Raw genomic sequence first — 18,251 nt, forward strand, 5'->3', positions numbered from 1 at the left:
CTTGCTTCTCTATCCATTCCAATCGACAGAATTCTTCAAAACTGTTTGAAAGCGTTTTTACAACGCTCTAAACTTCTCAGGTGAGTGTGACTATTGTCGGCAGCCTCTTTTTCTTCGGCAACCTTCCCATTAGAACTGCGTGTTAACCAGCTGTTCTATTATCGGCAACTCGAAATCAGCCCCATTTTGTATTACGTATGCTTCATTTGAAGAAAAATCTGGCATAACAGGATTGCTCGGTCCTACAAATATAATCAGATTGAAGCTGAAAGACTAAAGAATCATTTGGATACATTCAGGGAAGTGCGTTGATGGTAAAACATAGTGAAATTAACGTTTAAATTTTGATTGCCGAAAACAGTCAATGGGTGCCGAAGCCGACATTTACCCTATATATATATATATATATATATATATATATATATATATAATTCGCGTCAGCATGTCAGCGACCAAAGTCGAATTAACTTTATGACCGATGAAAGATCACAAAGACCCAACAGCTCAGTACATCATACCTCATTCCGTTGAATACTGTTTAACGCCCAAAAGGCTAGCCTCCGGAATTACTCAATATTTAAGTAACATTTGCCCATGATTTAAAAGTTTAATATTTTCCCATTTCCTCTCTTTTCCACAGGTAAGTTTATCCGCAACCCCAAAGGCCGTACGTTCAACACCACATTGTAAGCAAACATGTGTTGGTATCGGTTACTCAGTGTTTAATAGCCGCGGTTTTTGCCAAAATGGATGAAGTCTCAACGACCATGCAGAAAACGGATTTGGATTGAGCTGTTCAATAAATCATTAAACGCGCAACATGCTATCCTTGAGCCAATCAGGTGTTATCTAGCACCCTCAACGACAAACACCATTTCAGGAAACGTTTCTGTAGCCGAGGTTATTAATCGATTAATGCACATGGGCCCTTGCGCATTATTCGGCTCTAATTGTTTGCGAATTTGACGGTTTGATTCTCGCACATTTACAAATCGAATTCGTCGCAGTTCCCATCGCATCGGCTAACCAGCTAGGAAGTTGTCCAGTATGTAACCGGTTTGTTTATATGGTCGAGTCGTAGCTAATAATAGAAATTAACCGGTGGAAACCGCTTCTACCAGCAGTCACATGTAGGAGGCCACCTTCCTTGGGCTTTGTAGTTTTTAATCTGAAAATGTCTGCTCGATACCTGGAAAAGCGGATAATTTTTGCGCATCCGCTGGTACTACCCGGTTTGCAGATAAAAGCGAAGTGAATCAACGGGTTTTCCCATACTGCAAGGACTGCTTGACTACCATGGAGTGGGCTGCCATCTGTAAACAAATGCTAGAACTAGCAGCTTTTGAAATAGTTAATTGATAAAGGCGATTTGATTTTGAATAAACATAGGCACTCGAAAATGTGTGTGGCCGTTTGATGGATGGAAGACTCATAAATAGATAATCAGGTTTCCATGTAGGGCAAAGCGTATCGTAAAATTTCAGAAAACGATTGTACACTCCAAAACTTGATCGACGAAATAGTCGTTTCTAAAAAAAAATATTGGTGTTCTTTTGCAAATACCTGATTTTTCTTGTTTCTCTAAAATCGCCCGGTACCATTTAGTACGTTAGAGTGCATGTTAAACCTGTTCTTTAACATACCAAGGACATCAGGTGAGCACGAAACCAGATGAACATATTCAGTTAGCCAGTGTCTGTATTTATCAATCACCACCATACATGGTGACGGCGAGCCCCCCTGGAAATCCTGAAAATAAAAGGAAGACAAAAAACATCATAGGTACCTAATGAATAACACACAGTGCCTGTATTTATCATTTACCGTCACACGCAAGGAGTACCGCTTCAACCCGGTATAGATGAATTGCGTTTGTTTTGAAAATCTTCGCTGTTACGTACACGGCCAATCATACCAACTCAGCGACTGAGAATAATTGACTCAGCTAATTTTCTTTCCATACGAAATTTACTCAGATTTGGAAGAAACTGCAGTTACTCATAAGCTATGAGTAACTGCAGTTTCTTCCAAATCTGAGTAAATTTCGTGTGGAAAGAAAATTATCTAAGTCAATTATTCTCAGTCGATGAGTTAGTATGATTGGCCGTGTACGAGCGAAATCCGGAGAACTTTGAGATTTGCTTTTGTAAACAAACACATCAATCTCGCGAATAAAAGAACAATCTCGCGAACAAACTCTACCATATGATAGAGGAACCATTCTTTTTCCAGTTATTAGTTTTTGAGATTGAGCTTTAATTCGCGAAAAATCGGCAAATGACGTGTTTGTTTACAAAAGCAATTACGCCCTAATCTCGAAGTTCTCAGGAAATGAACAAATCGACAGTGAGCATGCATAAGGGCCTATACGCGATGATCGATTCTCTTCGTCGATTTTCTTTTTTGTTAATAACTCGCTAGATTTAACGTTTCTCGGAGCGTTTGCTGTTGCTTTTGATAGCCAATACAACCTGTTACTACTCTGCATTGAACAAATTCTTGAAAATTGTTTCGCTTAGCTGTAGCAATGCAAAGAGAAAATCGATGAAGAGAATCGATCATCGCGTATTCGCCCTTATGAATGCTCACTGTCGAAATGAGTTTGTTGATATTCTCCAGTGCTTGATTATCCAACTCAAAATTGTCAAAATCAGAAATGATCCTCAAAAGCAAAATAGTCAAATTCATTTTGGGCAAAATGATTATTTTGAAAATCGTTGGTTCCAGAGCCTAAAACCGGAATTGTATCATCAGTTCAGCATGGTGTAATAATTTGCCATCGGTTTGTACTGTTTCTCAGAGTCTTAAACTATGTTAATCATCGATCGAGTTTCCTGTTGCTGCAATTACGGCCTCCACACGCTTCCGGAATGCACGGCAGGTTCTAATAATGTAGTCTGGATCCATTTATCTCCAGGTACGGGTCAATGATTGTCTGAGGGTTGCTGTACTCGGGTGGCGTTTCGACCAGGCCTTGGCCTTTATGACGCGCCATATTGAGTAATTCAGCGGATTAAGATCATATCCTTCGCCCAGAACGGAAGTTGTTCCTGCAACCTCTTCTGAGTGCGGTTCGAGGTGTGGCACGGAGCCCCATCTTGTTGAAATACAACATTTGGCTTCGGACCGTACTGTTCTTTGATCCACGGAAGAAAATACTTACTAAAAATCCCGATCTTCCGTGCCGTAAAGTTACTGATCCCGTGTTCCTTTGCCATTTTCCTTATTGAACGCACTGGATTCACCCGAATCTTCCTTTTGATAGCAGCGATAACCCTCGGAACCCGAGATGAACCTCGGACGTCCTGTGGCCAGCTTCGCGGATAGTTGTCCTTTCTTTTCTCGGTCTAAAACCCTTTTGACGGTCCACCGGGACACTCCCACGGCGATTGAAATGTCTTTTTGCGACATTTGCGCGTGGGACAAATCACGAATACGCTGCTACTTCGTCATGGTGCAACTGTCAAACTAAGTAAATCATTTTCTTTTATACACAGCCTACTACCAACCGGTGGAAACTAACAATTTAAAATTGGCTCGCACTAAGCTAGCCTATCGGTCCCAAGTATATCGATTAACGTACCCCATTCTAACCGAAATTCTAGTACTACACTCTGTTTGTTTTGATTCGCTATGTAAGTTTGACAGATAAAATGAGGGGTTCGTGGATTTTCCCATGTTTCGAGGGGTGCATCGATTAGCTTGGGACCGAAGAGAGTACCAGAGCTGAGCCAAACAGTTGAGCCCGTTTCTTTGGGACCTTCTGGTCTTAGAGTTACCTCTATGCTACTACGGTATGAGCTATAGGTTACGTGCATGCAAAGAAAACCAGGGCACTGTATGCACAGGTGAAACGGGAGCCTTATTTGTACGATGGTGCAAACATTATCACGCATAAGGTATGTAAAAATTAATACGAAACGCCCTTCAGCGCTATATTTGTGTACAATGAAAATAATCATTTTGCATTTGATCCTCAAAATCATACCCACCAAGATGAAGACGAATATTAATATTGACAACAACGGAGGCGATAATGAACATCCACTTTTTTCTTACCGTGTACGATACTCAGAGGTTGCCTTGATCAAGAGAATGTTGTTATGTCAAAATTTAGACTCATGCAAGTAGTTGATCTATCTGTTAAGGTTGTCTTCGTGTTCAGCTTAGTTGAGTGTAGATGGAATTATTTTTATCAACACTGATAACACAGTAAGCCAGTGTAACTGAATTGCGTTTATTTTGAAAATCCTTGCTGTCACGAGTGAGTGAATTGAATAAATGAGTTCATTATCCATTGAAGAGGACGTGTCTGTGAATTGAAAGTAATACTCAAAAAACATATTAAAAACTACAAGGGACAGCCCTATGGAGGTGTACACAGTGGTGACGTAGGACTACGTGGTCTTATATAACAAATTTTATTTGTTAACTGCAGCAGGAGCTTGTGCTTTTTGTAGGAATAGAAATTTGAGCGGGGCTCTCTCTGTTTATTTTCTTTTAGTATGACTATAATTGCCCTGAAACGAACCTTTCTATATGAATTTTAGTTGGGACATGTTCAGAAATTTAACTCTTTTGGAAAATCTTAGTGGCCAACCTCTCTCTTGAAGATAAATTGATGGCCGTGAAAAAAGCCATTTGTTGTAAATCAAATCAGCGATTCAACCGGTTTAGATGTGGCAGGTGAGCAGAAATGAGCGGCACGCTGAAGGTAGCAAACGGTATGTTACCAAGTACTGGAATTTTCTGATCCATGAATAATTTGCTGTTTCTCCGCGTTCTCTGGCGAGTTCTTCTGCTTCTGGTCGTACACAAAAACAAGCAGAGCAGCAATGGCAGGCGGACGGCTTCTTCTCGAAAGGTTGTCTACAAAAGACTCCATAAGAGCGGCAATTTGATGTCTGGAACTAGAATTCACAGGAGCACGGGTTCCTCTCGAACGGCGGGTCATAGTTATCGTCTTCAAAATTTTCTATGACGATGAAATGTGATTCACCTGAGAACTACAGGGAAGGCCTGTGATGCGATTCAATAAATAGTACGGCACTGGACATCGAACGCCGCACTAGATGCTAACTACACAACCAAATGGGAGGAGCTTCAGTCAGCTATTGTATGGGCAAAAGCAACAATTAAGGGCATATCAGCTGAGGTTCCTCCTCTTTTTACGGTTTTGTCGCTTATCAATGAGACATGAAAAAAGGTAGAAGGGTCTGTGCCTAGGGGCACGAACGGAAGCTTGACGTAGGACCGCTAGTGGACGGAATAAATGTGAAGAGCATTTAGTTTTTTTAATTGATCAATTATCTATTATCTCAACTCTTTCCGTTTTTAAATTTTAGGCGTACCAAATTTGTAGTTATTTTTTTCAATGAGAAAGTTAATTAAGAGAATCATGATCGTTGGGGGCTTGTGGTTCTGAATATGGACCAACAAGCACAGATAAATTCTATTCAATCTCTTTACTGATGTAAGCTTGATGGCCCTGAAAAGGGCCGTTTTATTGAAGAGGACATCCATGGCCACTTACGCTTGGCGTGTTTAGTGTAGGTGACAGCATCACGGACCTGATTTTCCAGGAACACCTTCAGCACACCTCGTAGATCAGACCGGAGATACGTTTGACACCACCACGGCGAGCCAGACGACCGATGGCGGTTATCTCGAAGAACTTTGCGATGACGCTTGGCGCCTCCTTTACCGGAAATTTTCCTCCTTTGCCACGACCAGTCAATTGTTGCTTGTTTAGTGTGAAGGAGTGGACTAGCCACCACCTTCCTACTGCTGCTATTGCTGTTCACGACGCCGTCCGAAGCGAAAATGAGCTAATGCCATTTTTTTGTTTTGCCATTTAAATGATCTTTATTTCTTGTGATTGTGTGGTTTACATGTATGAATTTGTTAAGTGACACAGATGCGTCTTTTCAACTTTGGTACATTTGAGATTTTAATTATTATTTACAGTTCCTAGTCCTATCAGGCCTATTTTAAAGTATGACCACCTTGGTGGGATTGGTTTGATTTGAATTGGAAAAAGGAGACTACTTATAACTACTATTTACAACTACAACTAACCTACAACTACTATGTACACCTAACCTACTATATACAAATTGCTTATCAAAGCATGTTCTGATAAATTACATTTTTGTGTAAATTTAGTCTTAATTTCGTTAATTTTGGAATCTATTTTGGCAATGCCTGCCTCTTCATGTAAATTTGTTATTCTAGTGTCGAAAGGACGATCAAGAACCATCCTCAGCACTCTATTCTGAGCTACCTGAATTTTGTTCCTGTGAGTCTGTGCACATGATTCCCACACCGGAGCTGCGTAGAGGATCGCAGGTGCTACGATTTGTTTGTAGACGGCCAGTTTGTTCACCCTTGAGAGGCGGGATCTGCGGCAAATCAGCGGATACAGACACCTAACCAAGACAGAACACTTGACTACTGTTTTCTCTACATGCGAACGGAATAGGAGCTTTTCATCGAACAACATCCCGAGATAGGTTACTTCGGCGGACCACTCAACCCTTGTGCCATCCATGATTACAGTACAAGAGGGAGCCGGTTTTAGTTTGGGTGATTGCCGATGGAGGAACATGATTGTTTGTGTTTTGGAAGCATTGATTTTGATTTTCCACGTGGTGGCATAATCAGCAAAGGCGTTAAGGCATCGTTGAAGTTTGTTCGTTATTTCGCGAGGCATCCTTCCTTTGACGGCTATTGCGGTATCATCTGCGAACAGGAAAAACACGCAACCGTCTCCAAGGGGAGGAATGTCGGAAGTGTAAATGCTGTAAAGCAAGGGTCCCAGCAAACTGCCTTGCGGGACTCCTGCTGGGATGGAAAACGTGTCGGAAAGACAACCATTCAACGATACCTTAAACGACCTTTGCTGGAGGTAGCTACGAGTGATTTTAACCAGATGTAATGGAAAGTTGAAGTTACAAAGCTTGTATACAAGCCCATTGTGCCAGACATTATCAAACGCTTTCTCAACGTCTAACAATGCCATGGCTGTGGACTTGGATACAGCTTTGTTACTTCGGATGTTATTCATCACCCGCACTAGCTGGTGATTGGTGGAGTGCCCCTTTCTGAACCCAAACTGTTCCGGAAGGAGAATGTTATTTTCCTCGACAAACTTGAGCAAACGATTGAGAATGAGTTTCTCGAACAATTTGCTCAGCGCTGAAAGGAGGCTGATTGGTCTGTAGCTTGAAGCTAGCGTTGGGTCCTTCCCGGGTTTGCGGATAGGTATGATTTTCGCTGTCTTCCAGATACTTGGAAAGTAGTGCAGTTCCAAGCATCTGTTGAAGACAGCAGCCAGCAGAGAGTGAACCTTCATGCTGAGATTTTTCAACACTAGGTTGAATATTCCGTCAAACCCGGGGGCCTTCATGTTTTTGGTGCATTTCAGCGCTGAGCAAATCTGTTCCACTGTGATTCTATCCTCCGGAGGGATGGCACAAGGGGAGGAATCAAGGTTGAGTACGCATTGCTCAACCTGAACTTCGAGCGGACTTTGGATGTTGGAGCCAAGTATGTGCGATTTAGCAATATGCTCACCAATCGCATTTGCTTTCTCCTGAGGGGTGATTATGAGCCGATCGTCATCATTTTCATCTTTTAGTGGCGGAATGGGTTTAGGGTGCGTCTTTAAGACCTTGGCAACTTTCCAGAATGGTCTGGAGCGGTCGTCCAGATTCTGGACAAGCCACCCGAAACTTTTGTTCCGGAGTGAGACCATTCTGGAAGCAATCTCCTTGTTCAGATCGGCCATTTCACGTTTCCTCGCTTGATCTCCAGTCCTCTGAAACTGGCGTCTACGAACATTTCTCAGGCGAATTAAGAGTTGGGTGTGGGAATCAATAGCAATAAACTTACCCCTCACAGGAACTCGTCGGACGCACGTCTCGTCAGCCACGGTTATGGCTTGGTGAAGTCCCTCCAACGCTCGGTCGATGTCCTCCACGGTGTCAAGCGGCGGGTTGTCGATGATGTGCCAGTCTACCACGCGTCCAAACTGGGCCCAGTTTACGTGATGATAGTCCTTGCGCAGGCTTGAAGCAGGAGCCACGTTGCAGCCCAGCTCAGACACCACCGGTTGGTGGTCGGAGCTGAGTTCGTTCATGGCTACCGGCTTGGACAAGCCGATATTTGTCAGGAACAGGTCTAGCGTCGATGGGTTGCCCGCCGGTGAGATGAATGTTGGTTCATCCGAAAACCAAACGGAGTACAGCCCATGCTGTGAGTGGTCGAACAGGAGACGACCGTTCTGGTTCTGCTGGTAGTTCCGCCAGGCCTCATGGCGAGCATTCAGATCTCCTCCAACTACGAAGCGGGAACCGGTACGGGTGATGGTGGACAGGTCCTTCTTAAATTTAGCCGCTAGTCCACTGCTGGCGGCACACTGTCGAGGGCAGTAGACGGCGATGAACTGGACGTATCCAGTCGACGACTCCACCTCCACACCAAGGGCCTCGATGATAGTGGTGCGGACATGGTATGGGACAGAGTGTGGTATTTTATTCCTTTCTTGACGACGACCGCAACACCACCCCCCTGGAGCTGGTGCGATCAAGCCGGATAATGTTGTGGTCAGGCAACCAGAAGCTGTCGCCGGACTTTAGATGGGTCTCGGTTAGAAGGCCCACGTCGATGCTGTGCTTGCGGAGGAAGTCGGCAAGCTCAATCCTTTTTGCTCTTACAGAGCAAGCATTCCAGGTGACGATAGTTAGCGGTTTAGACGCCATACTGGATGATGAACTTACCGAGCACTTGGATCTGTTCGGGCTTATTGCGGCACTTACGAAGAGCACCGGACATGTTGACGAAAATTTCCATCAGTTCATCCGCTGAGAACAGATCGGGGTTGTTGTTTTGCGTTGTTGGTTGTCTCCAGAATCCAGGGGGGGATGGAGAGCTTTGGCCAGCAGAATCACCGGAAGCTTCTTGAGGAGGGGCGGGTTGCACCCGCGAATTCGCTTGCCTTTGCTGAGGAGCACGAAGAGGCGGGAAATCCTCCGTCCGAAATGCCGGGACTTTGTCCTTCTTGCGTCCTGGTTGGTTGTTAGCTGCCGCCTGTTTTCGGATGCGTTTGAAGTCCTCGCGTTTGGAGCACTGTCTGTCGAAACCTTGGTGAGCACCACCACAGTTGGCGCATTTTAACGCCACGGCTTCATCCGCAGGGCAGCTGGAAGTGGCGTGTTCTTGAGCGCAGTTGCTGCAGCGTGGCTTGATGTTGCAGTTGCGGGTACCGTGACCAAAATTGAGGCACCGCTGGCACTGCGTTACGTCACGATGACCGCCACGGTATGGCTCCCACCGTACGATGATGGAGTAGATCGATCGGATGGCTTGCAGCGCATTGAGAGTCACCGTCCCTTTCTGGAAGTGCACCAGGAAGAGGCAATCCGGGTACGTCTTCACGTTTTCGTCTCTCCTTGTCATTCGGAATACAGCGATTGGGGCTAGCTTGTACCGGTTGATTTCAGCTTCGACCATCTTGGGGTCGAAATTTGGTAGACCCCTGATGACTACCTTGAAGGGCTTCTCACCGGGGATGTCGTGCGTGAAGAATTCCGCCTTGGAATCCTTCAGATATTTCACGGCCACTTCGTACTCCGCTTTTGTTCGCAGCATCACCTTGGTGCCGATCCTGCCGAGCTTAAACTCAGCGGCAACGCCCAGCGATGAGAGATCGCCAATCAGCGTGTTGAGTGGTACTTGCTTCACCACCAGTGGAGGAAGCTTGATTTTCACCGCACTCGGGCCGGCAGAATTCTCGGTTTCGACGGCGTCGCCGAAATCACCGATGTCGCTGGCGTTCGTCGCGGTAACATCGTCGCGTCCGCTCGTACCATCGGACTGTCCTTGATTCTTCTTCCTCTTTTTCGTCCGCTTCACCGGGACTGGGTTGGTATTTCCAACATCGGTGGGCAGAGTAGCGTACCTATTTGAGGTAGGTACCGAGCTACCCTCACCACTGTTCTTCTTCTCCGCTTGGTCACGAAGTCTGCTCCGAGAGCGCTGTCTTCCCATCACGCTATGCGACCGACACTACTGACGACGCGACGTGCAGTATATCTGCGAACGTTTGTAACAAACTACGAACAACTCGACAGAGCGAGCAAAGACCGAACTGTACTGCTTGACGTTCAAGCAGCTAATCGTTGAGCTAATGCCATACAGCAGCGCTCTTTTATATCTTTTCAGGTTAAAGCAGAATGATGTGCAACCAAGTGGTATAAAAGCTACAAAGACTCCTCCCATTATGAGTAGTTTGCTATCAAGTAGCGACACAGTCTCTTTTCCTTTTGCGTACACGGCGAATGAGAACGACCCAAATTTGAGTTTAGCTCAATCATAATCGCCAAAAGTGCAGGAACTCAGCGATGAGTAAATTTGTCTCATGGTTTCCTGTGGAAAACCTAAAAAATCTGCCAGAACATGAGGAAATTGACGAAAATTTTATTCAGTCTCGGAGTAGTACCTTGAATCAAATCTTTGTTTTTCCCAAATTCGGGAATTTTTCCCTGGAAAATCCTGGAAAAACCTGGGAAAACATGAAGCAAATTTACTCATCGCTGAGTTTCTGCACTTTATTTCTTATTTCTGAGATAACTAAACTCAAATTTGGGTCGAACTCATTCGCCGTGATATCACCTTGAAAGATATCGGCGCCGGTGTTAGCGTGATTACCTCTCACCCCAGCAGGCCTGGGTCCAATCTCAGTACGGAAAACAAATCTCGCGTCACTTTTCAATAGGTCCTATCTACATTGATCGATTCTCTTCACCGACACTCTCTTTCGTAAATAACTCTGCTTCACAAATGTTTCCTGCCGTCTTCATCGAATTAGATGCTAGATTGTTGCTTCTTCCATGGAAAATATCCGGCCGTGGCGATTCAAAGTTGATCAAGGTTGATCAAAATAATTTGTACCCCTGCTTCCAGTTTGATTACATAAGCATTTTGTGTGATCGTTGGTTCTAAATATGGACAAACAGGCACATTAATTCAATTCCTACTCATTTCTGTAATAAGCTTGGTGGCCCTGAAAAGAGCCGTTTTGTTGCCAAAGTTGGTGATGATTTAACCTCCGAAACCAAACAGAGTGCGTCTCTGTCACTTCAAAACGTAGATGACATCCATGGCCGCTTACGCTTGGCGCGTTTAGTGTAGGTGACAGCATCACGGATCTCATTTTTCAGGAACACGTCAGATACGTCAGACACCGCCACGGCGAGCCAGACGACGGATGGTAGTTAGAATATGGCGATAAGTGTGCAACATATTACGCAATTCCATCATCCCTATTCACACGCGCCCGAGGATCGGAGGCGAATGCCACTTCGACTTGTTTCGTCTACTTACTACTCTCTGACGACTGTGCTGGGGAAGCAGCATATGCATGTAGCTAATTGGTGGATTTGTTAGTTAATTCGACGCTTTTGGACAATGCTGGACATTTACCAGTTTTCCAATAGTTTCTTGTTGAAAATCAACATTCGGAAGCATTGTCATCGATGCGTAGCCATATTGCTAATCGATTGGAGATAAAATTATGGAAATAGGATCAGGGGCAGCTGAGTTATTAACGTTCAAAATCTTTCTTAATTTGTTACATGTTCCATTTTCGGTTTTCACAAAGTGAACCCCCATATAGGAATCAAAGACGTAGTTTTGCTAAATTAAAAAAGTGCAACAGGCCCCCCTTAGATCCCCTCCAGATGAATTTTCTAGCTACGCCAATGACTATTGCCCATACAAAACTATTAAGAATCGATCAAATTCAGTTAAATAAGGTTCAAAAGTTGATGGAATCAATCTAAATGGCATTAAAGAAGTTCTCGATGTAAGTAAGATCCATATTGATTGTTGACTTTGCGCAAAAGCAATTAATATTTGCTTGTAACACAACATCCTATTTAATTTCTCATAAGAGTAAAAGAGAAAAAAAAACGATCAGGACAGCCCGTGACAGCCACGTAATCTATTACTTAATTGATTTTCGTCCTGTTTCGAGTGTTTTTATATAGATAAATCGTGAAAAAAATCTGGAACAATTAAAAAACCTCATTAATAAAATGAAGAGTTCCTTGTTGTGCTTCGAAAAGGCGAGTCTGTAAAAAAAATCATGCAACTTTAGTAGCGACGACTGTTCCGCAATCTAGTACCAATCACCAACGGACATCGATTGCCATCCTTAGACGACAATCGAATGTGCAAGGGAGGCAGCTTCCACACCTGCGTAGGTTATCGCACTATCAACACACATCGGCCGGGACCAACGGCTTTACTTCCTTTCCGAAGAAAGCGTGACCAGAGATTTTTATTTATGGATGACAAGCAGTCATGCTTACCACTGCATCACCGGCGCCGGCTTCATCTACTTCTATACCAAGGCAAACATACGGCAGTCAAAATTTGAAGCACGGTTGAGCACTCGGTTGATCACGAGGGCCCAATATTTATCGACCGTGCATATTGAAGCCATACCATCAATCTTCTCACTTTTAAGGTAAAATTTTATCATTTGAGACGATGGAAGCACTTAAAATGCTGCACCCTCAATTAGCTCACCCCTTTGCTACACTAATAAAAAATCAATGATTATTTGTATGTGTCCCACACATGAATTTTCGCAATGTGATAAACAAATGATATGTGTGTGTCGGACACATAGTTCTTATGTGTACACATACAATTTGTGTGTAACCACACATACTATTCATTTGACTCATAAATTTCATGTGTGCTTCTGGATGCATTCTGAAAATCATGTGGAATTTTACATGTAAATTCGCCAATAAAAATGTGTCGAATTTTATGAGTGTATATTGATTAGGTTCAACACCATTCAAATGGCACTTTTGCCACATATGCATATACAAATTGACGAATCAATGGTTGGTTAACTAGATGGGCTGGTTTTTTTTTTCTAATCGCAGCTTGGAACTGGTTTGTTTGGAAATCTGTAGCTAATAATAGCAGAAACAAACGGATGAACTGTCACCATCAGGGTTAATGCGATCGCTTGTCCAACCGGTTTCCGTCTATAAGAGGGACTGATTTAAATCGTGCGCGATAGAATGCTGCCGCATAATTTTAGATTTTGACTGTACAGTCAAACTCACCAGAGCGCGATTTTGAAGAGAACCATCGAAATCATAGGAAATCAGTTGGTGGGAAATCCTCGTAGGAGCCACGAAAATCGTCTTTTACCCAGGTTCTAAAACACCATATCGACTCATGCAGTAACGGGGTGTGGAGAGTTGACTGTACCTACCGGATGCTGTGCTGAATTAAGAATCATCGAAGGACATTCCTGATTGGCTTCAGATTTCACGAATGCTACCTACAGGTGACATTTGAAACACTTCAGATTAATTTTGATGGTTTTGTTTCTAAATATAGCAGCGCTTCGATTTAGAAGTTTGGATTTTCCCGCATCAGACGATGAAAACGCGTTTTATCAAATCAGGGTTGCCACATTGAAATCTGTTTTTTTTTATTGTATATCGAGAGGCAAACTATCTGTATCAAGTGATGACCTATAACTTCATGGATAGTTAGGTTAGGTTAGGTTAGGTTATCTTTATTAGCGAGACTTTTAGCCAGAGGCTGGTTCATCTCTTAGAGGGATAATTGTTTTTTGTTGGTGCCAATTCATGCGAAAAATTAGCATTGCAAATGACGTCATACTATTATGCCTGCGTTTGTCTACCCAGCCAACCAAAAGTCATATAACAATGTACAGACAGTATCGTAAATTGATACAGTTTAAGCCAACATCACATATAAGAATCAAATCGTAAGACTTTTCAAACTGAATTTGTTATTACAGATTAAATTGTGTATAATGTCAAATCAACCTGTTTAAAAAGGAGTTCAAATTTGCACGTATATGGCCTCCGCTTTTGTAAGTTTAATCAATTTTTTGCATTCTTACGATTTGTTTGTTTGTATATGTGTTTGTAAATCACAGAAACAACTTTGAATATACGTGTATTCTGGATGTCTGGGTATATACTATAACCACAGGCAAACAGAAATAACACTCACAATCACATTCTTCGCAAATAAGGTTTTAGTTGGGAATGTGCTGGCATTTGTCATGGTGGCGCCACTGAAGCGTTAAACAAGCCACTAAATTTCGAACTTATCAGTGATGCCAGTTTTTTTTTCAGGTCAATTTAGTAGATGTCAGCTCTTGAGAATGATAAGGGGACCAAGGCATTCTACTGGAGACATACACACTAAGAAATACCTGATCTTACACGTCACGGAATCCATCTTTGACATAAAGGATGAGACGTAAACAAACATGTCATATAAAATTAAGTGCTCCGAGACTGAAAAGTTCGAAAGTACGTTTGATTGAGCTACATTTTGCGTCTATTATGACTCAATTTTATGCCAAAATTGATGCTCGTATATGTCTGTCTCAGAGCACCTAAATTCACATCAATTTTTCTAAGTGTGTATACTGAATTTGCCAGCCACCTTTTTGAAAATCTTTTCTTGCGTTCTACAAAACCCATGCGCTTTTTCAGTGGTCTTATTGCACCAAAGTATACCGTAAACACCCATCTTGAAGATGCATGAGAATGATTTGGAAGTACGACTTTATTATTATTAGTGGTTATTATTTAATTTTATTCATCGGACTATTGTCTACATGAAACAACCTTAAAGCTAAAACAATTGAAGTGTTTCTAATCCGTGCCAAAAAGCGAGATGAAAATTCCCCAAATTCGAATAATTCTTCGACAGCCGTAAACGTACGCATCATAGTTGTTAGTGGTTCGTTGTAACCGAATGCCGTTCGATGGTACCGCGGTTGGAGAAGGGTACCACTTCGTAATGTTCTCGGTGGTATTCGGATATCCAACAGCGAGAGAAGCCTCGAGCAGTCGACCTCACCATTCAATAGCTTGGCAACAAAAACTGCTTGCTGATTTTTCCGTCGGCATTCCAGAGTATCCAAGCTCAGCAGATTGCAGCGATCAGAATACGGCGGGAGATTTTGCGGATCACGCCATGGTAGATTACGTAATGCTATCCTGATAAACTTGCGCTGAACACTTTCGATCCTCAAGCTCCAAGTCAACTGATGAGGAAACCAGACCAAGGAGGCATTTTCCAGGATTGGTCGCACAAGTGAGCAATAGAGAGCTTTCAGGCAGTGTGGGTCAATAAAGTCCTTCGATATTTTCGACACAAAACCTAGCTGGCGATTCGCCTTTGTGATCAGAGCAGAGCGGTGGAGGTTGAACGTCAACTTATGGTCCAGTAGAACACCAAGATCGCTGAACTGGTTGGTTCTTTGAAGAACCACACCGTTGATGGCATAGTCAAAAACAATCGGCTGCCTGATGCGGTAATACGACATTACCATACATTTAGGAATGCTGAGGGTAAGCTTATTCCAACGACACCAATCAACGAACAGATCCAATACCGATTGAAGACGAATGCAATCCTCAGCAGTCCGCACCACGAAGTACAGCTTTAGGTCATCGGCATACGCAAGCTTACAGCCATCTCCAAGTAGAAGAAGTGCGTCGTTGATGTACAACACAAACAGCAACGGGCCAAGATTGCTACCCTGTGGTACACCTGACGAGTTCGTGAAATACGAGGAAGTACTGGAATCGAGTTTCACTCGCAGAGACCTGTCAGTCAAGTAGGAGCACAACCACGAAGTCAAACGGTCCAACGCACCGAGTTTGGATAGCTTTGCCAACATAATGTCATGGTTGATCGTATCAAACGCTGCTTTTAGATCAGTGTAGATGACGTCTATTTGTGCCCCATTTTCCAGTTGCTCAAAACATGTCGTGGTAAAATCTAGAAGATTTGTGGTAACCGATCGTCCAGGCATGAAGCCATGTTGGTCACTAGAGATATAGCATTTGGTGTGCTCAAGAATGAAACCACTCACAATTATCTCAAACAGTTTTGATGCTGCAGAGAGATTAGTAATTCCTCTGTAGTTTTTAACGTCACGTTTATCTCCTTTCTTGTGTACCGGAACCATAAATGACTCTTTCCAGATTGCAGGAAATTTCGACTCTACAAAAGATTTGTTGAAGATTCTGCAAAGCGGTTCAACAAGTGCTCCAATGAAATCATTTAATGATAAAAATCTGATGCACGGAGAGGCTGACAAAATCGGGTCATCACTGTACCACATAATAATCTGACGAATACTAAGTTGTTGAATATTTCACCCAAACAGTTGATTGGTCATTCCGCTTGTTGTTCAAACGCTGATCCAGAAAGTGTTTAATCGGACGATTGAAAAATCAACATCGCTTTTTTTTCCTTTAATTATTTTATATTTAGCGTGTTCATTTATGCCAGTTGAATCTGCAATAAAATGGTATAATTTCTGACTACGTTTTGAAATGACCGTTAGCTTTACAGTTCGTCCAGCTTCATACGAACTGTTGTTTTAAAGTTCCTAACAATTTACACAAACAAGTTTTTTTTGTATTTATGTATATACTGGACATATCTAGATTAACAGTCCAAGAGGTCCTGTCTGCATTTGCCTATTAATTTCATGATTAATTCGATATTCTAATTGAGTAACCACAGTTTTGCAAACATGCCTCATGCTATTTGTAACAAATGGTTTAAAGAAAAAATGTAATCTTCTTCTTTTTCTTCTTTGATTATTATGCCCCAACTAGAACTTTACGCTTGCTCTCAACTGAGGGGGTTAGAGGCAAAAGGGTGCAATTGACTTTGTCTTTCGTTAATAACTCTCCGGCAAACATATTCCTTGATGCGGCTGCTATCGTGCATGACAGACGATAACCTCCTTTATCAAACTATATGTGTGTGTGTATGTGTGTGTATTCCCTCTAACCCCCACTGGCCGGCAGTGTTATTATGGAAGAACTCTCCCTACAATGTCGCATTTATGGTCATTGTAGACAGCTTTAGTCCGGGAGTTAGAAGGTGATAGCTCTATTGCAGATCCCGCAACCCATTTCAGAATGTCTGGAGAGTCACGCCCATTCCGAGGTTTTTTTCACTTACAATAAGCCCCGCATGTATGTATTACCTCTATCAATAGGATATTAGTATTACACACACACTTCCAGTTTCAAAATGTTCTTTTGAACCTGGCACGTATTTAGTTTATTTATTTATTTATTAATTGTGAAAGGTATTTGGAATGGTCTCACCATATTAACTTGCTACTCCTATCCATGGGTTCCATAGGTTTGCTTTTCTCTACGCTTTGCATCTCATTTCGTGTTTCACCTTTTTACCATATCATATCATACTTATCCCTGTTGCTGTTGCTGAAAAAATACCAGTCATTTCCTCAATTTCAACTGTCTCATCATATGATAAAGGTTCGTTGCTATCCGAATTGCCTTCGCATCTGGTTTCAGCTGACGCTGCACAAACTGCACGAAAGCCGCTTTGCGGCACCTGCCCGAAATTTTGCCGACGGGTGGTTGTTTTCCTTTTCTCCTGTGCGCCATTTTGCTCGAACCACTTATTCGTTTTCACTTTCAGTCCAAACTTTCACTGTTACCATTAGATCAAGCCTAAATAATTACTTCACACTACTTTTCCGTGACATGGGATCAATTTTGAACCCTTCCACTGATTTTTTCACAACAATTTCACCATGAAAAACTAGTTTTCGCATTGTGACCTATTGAGAAAGATGACGCAAAAAAAACAAACCGACAGTGGGCATTCATAAGGGCGTATACGCGATGATCGATTCTCTTCATCGATTTTCTCTTTTGTTAATAACTCTATAGATTTGACGTTTGTCGGTGCGTTTGCTGCTGCTTTTGATAGCCAATACAACCTGTTACAACTCTACATTGAACAAATTCTACAAAATTGTTTCGCTTGGCTGTAGCAATGCAAAGAGAAAATTGATGAAGAGAATCGATCCTCGCGTATACGCCCTTATGAATGCTCACTGTCGGTTTGTTTTTTTTTGCGTCATCTTTCTCAATAGGTCACAATGCGAAAACTAGTTTTAGAAAATAGTGAGAAATTTGTAGGTAAAGCCGTGATTATCAAAAGAGAAAGTCGATGAAGAGAAACGATCAAAATCACTTGTACCCCTTTCCTCTAGCCCCTCAACTTAGTGTTCTTTAAGTAATTCCAATGTTGTTAATGGAGATTTATTAGCCTGCACGTCTTTGATTTCGATACGGGGGTACACTTTGTGAAAACCGAAAATGGAACATGTA

General features: G+C 42.6%; 1 protein-coding gene across 7 annotated transcripts in view; it reads left to right on the plus strand.

Moving 5' to 3' along the window:
* Positions 1 to 18,251, plus strand: part of cpx (complexin) — a 1,092,625-nt gene that overhangs the window by 286,813 nt on the left and 787,561 nt on the right. The window lies entirely within an intron of this gene.

Source organism: Ochlerotatus camptorhynchus, unplaced genomic scaffold (genome assembly GCF_037179485.1).
Source record: "Ochlerotatus camptorhynchus isolate MF236.1 unplaced genomic scaffold, CSIRO-AGI_Acam_v1.1 ptg000266l, whole genome shotgun sequence".
Taxonomy (NCBI): Eukaryota; Metazoa; Arthropoda; class Insecta; order Diptera; family Culicidae; genus Ochlerotatus; species Ochlerotatus camptorhynchus.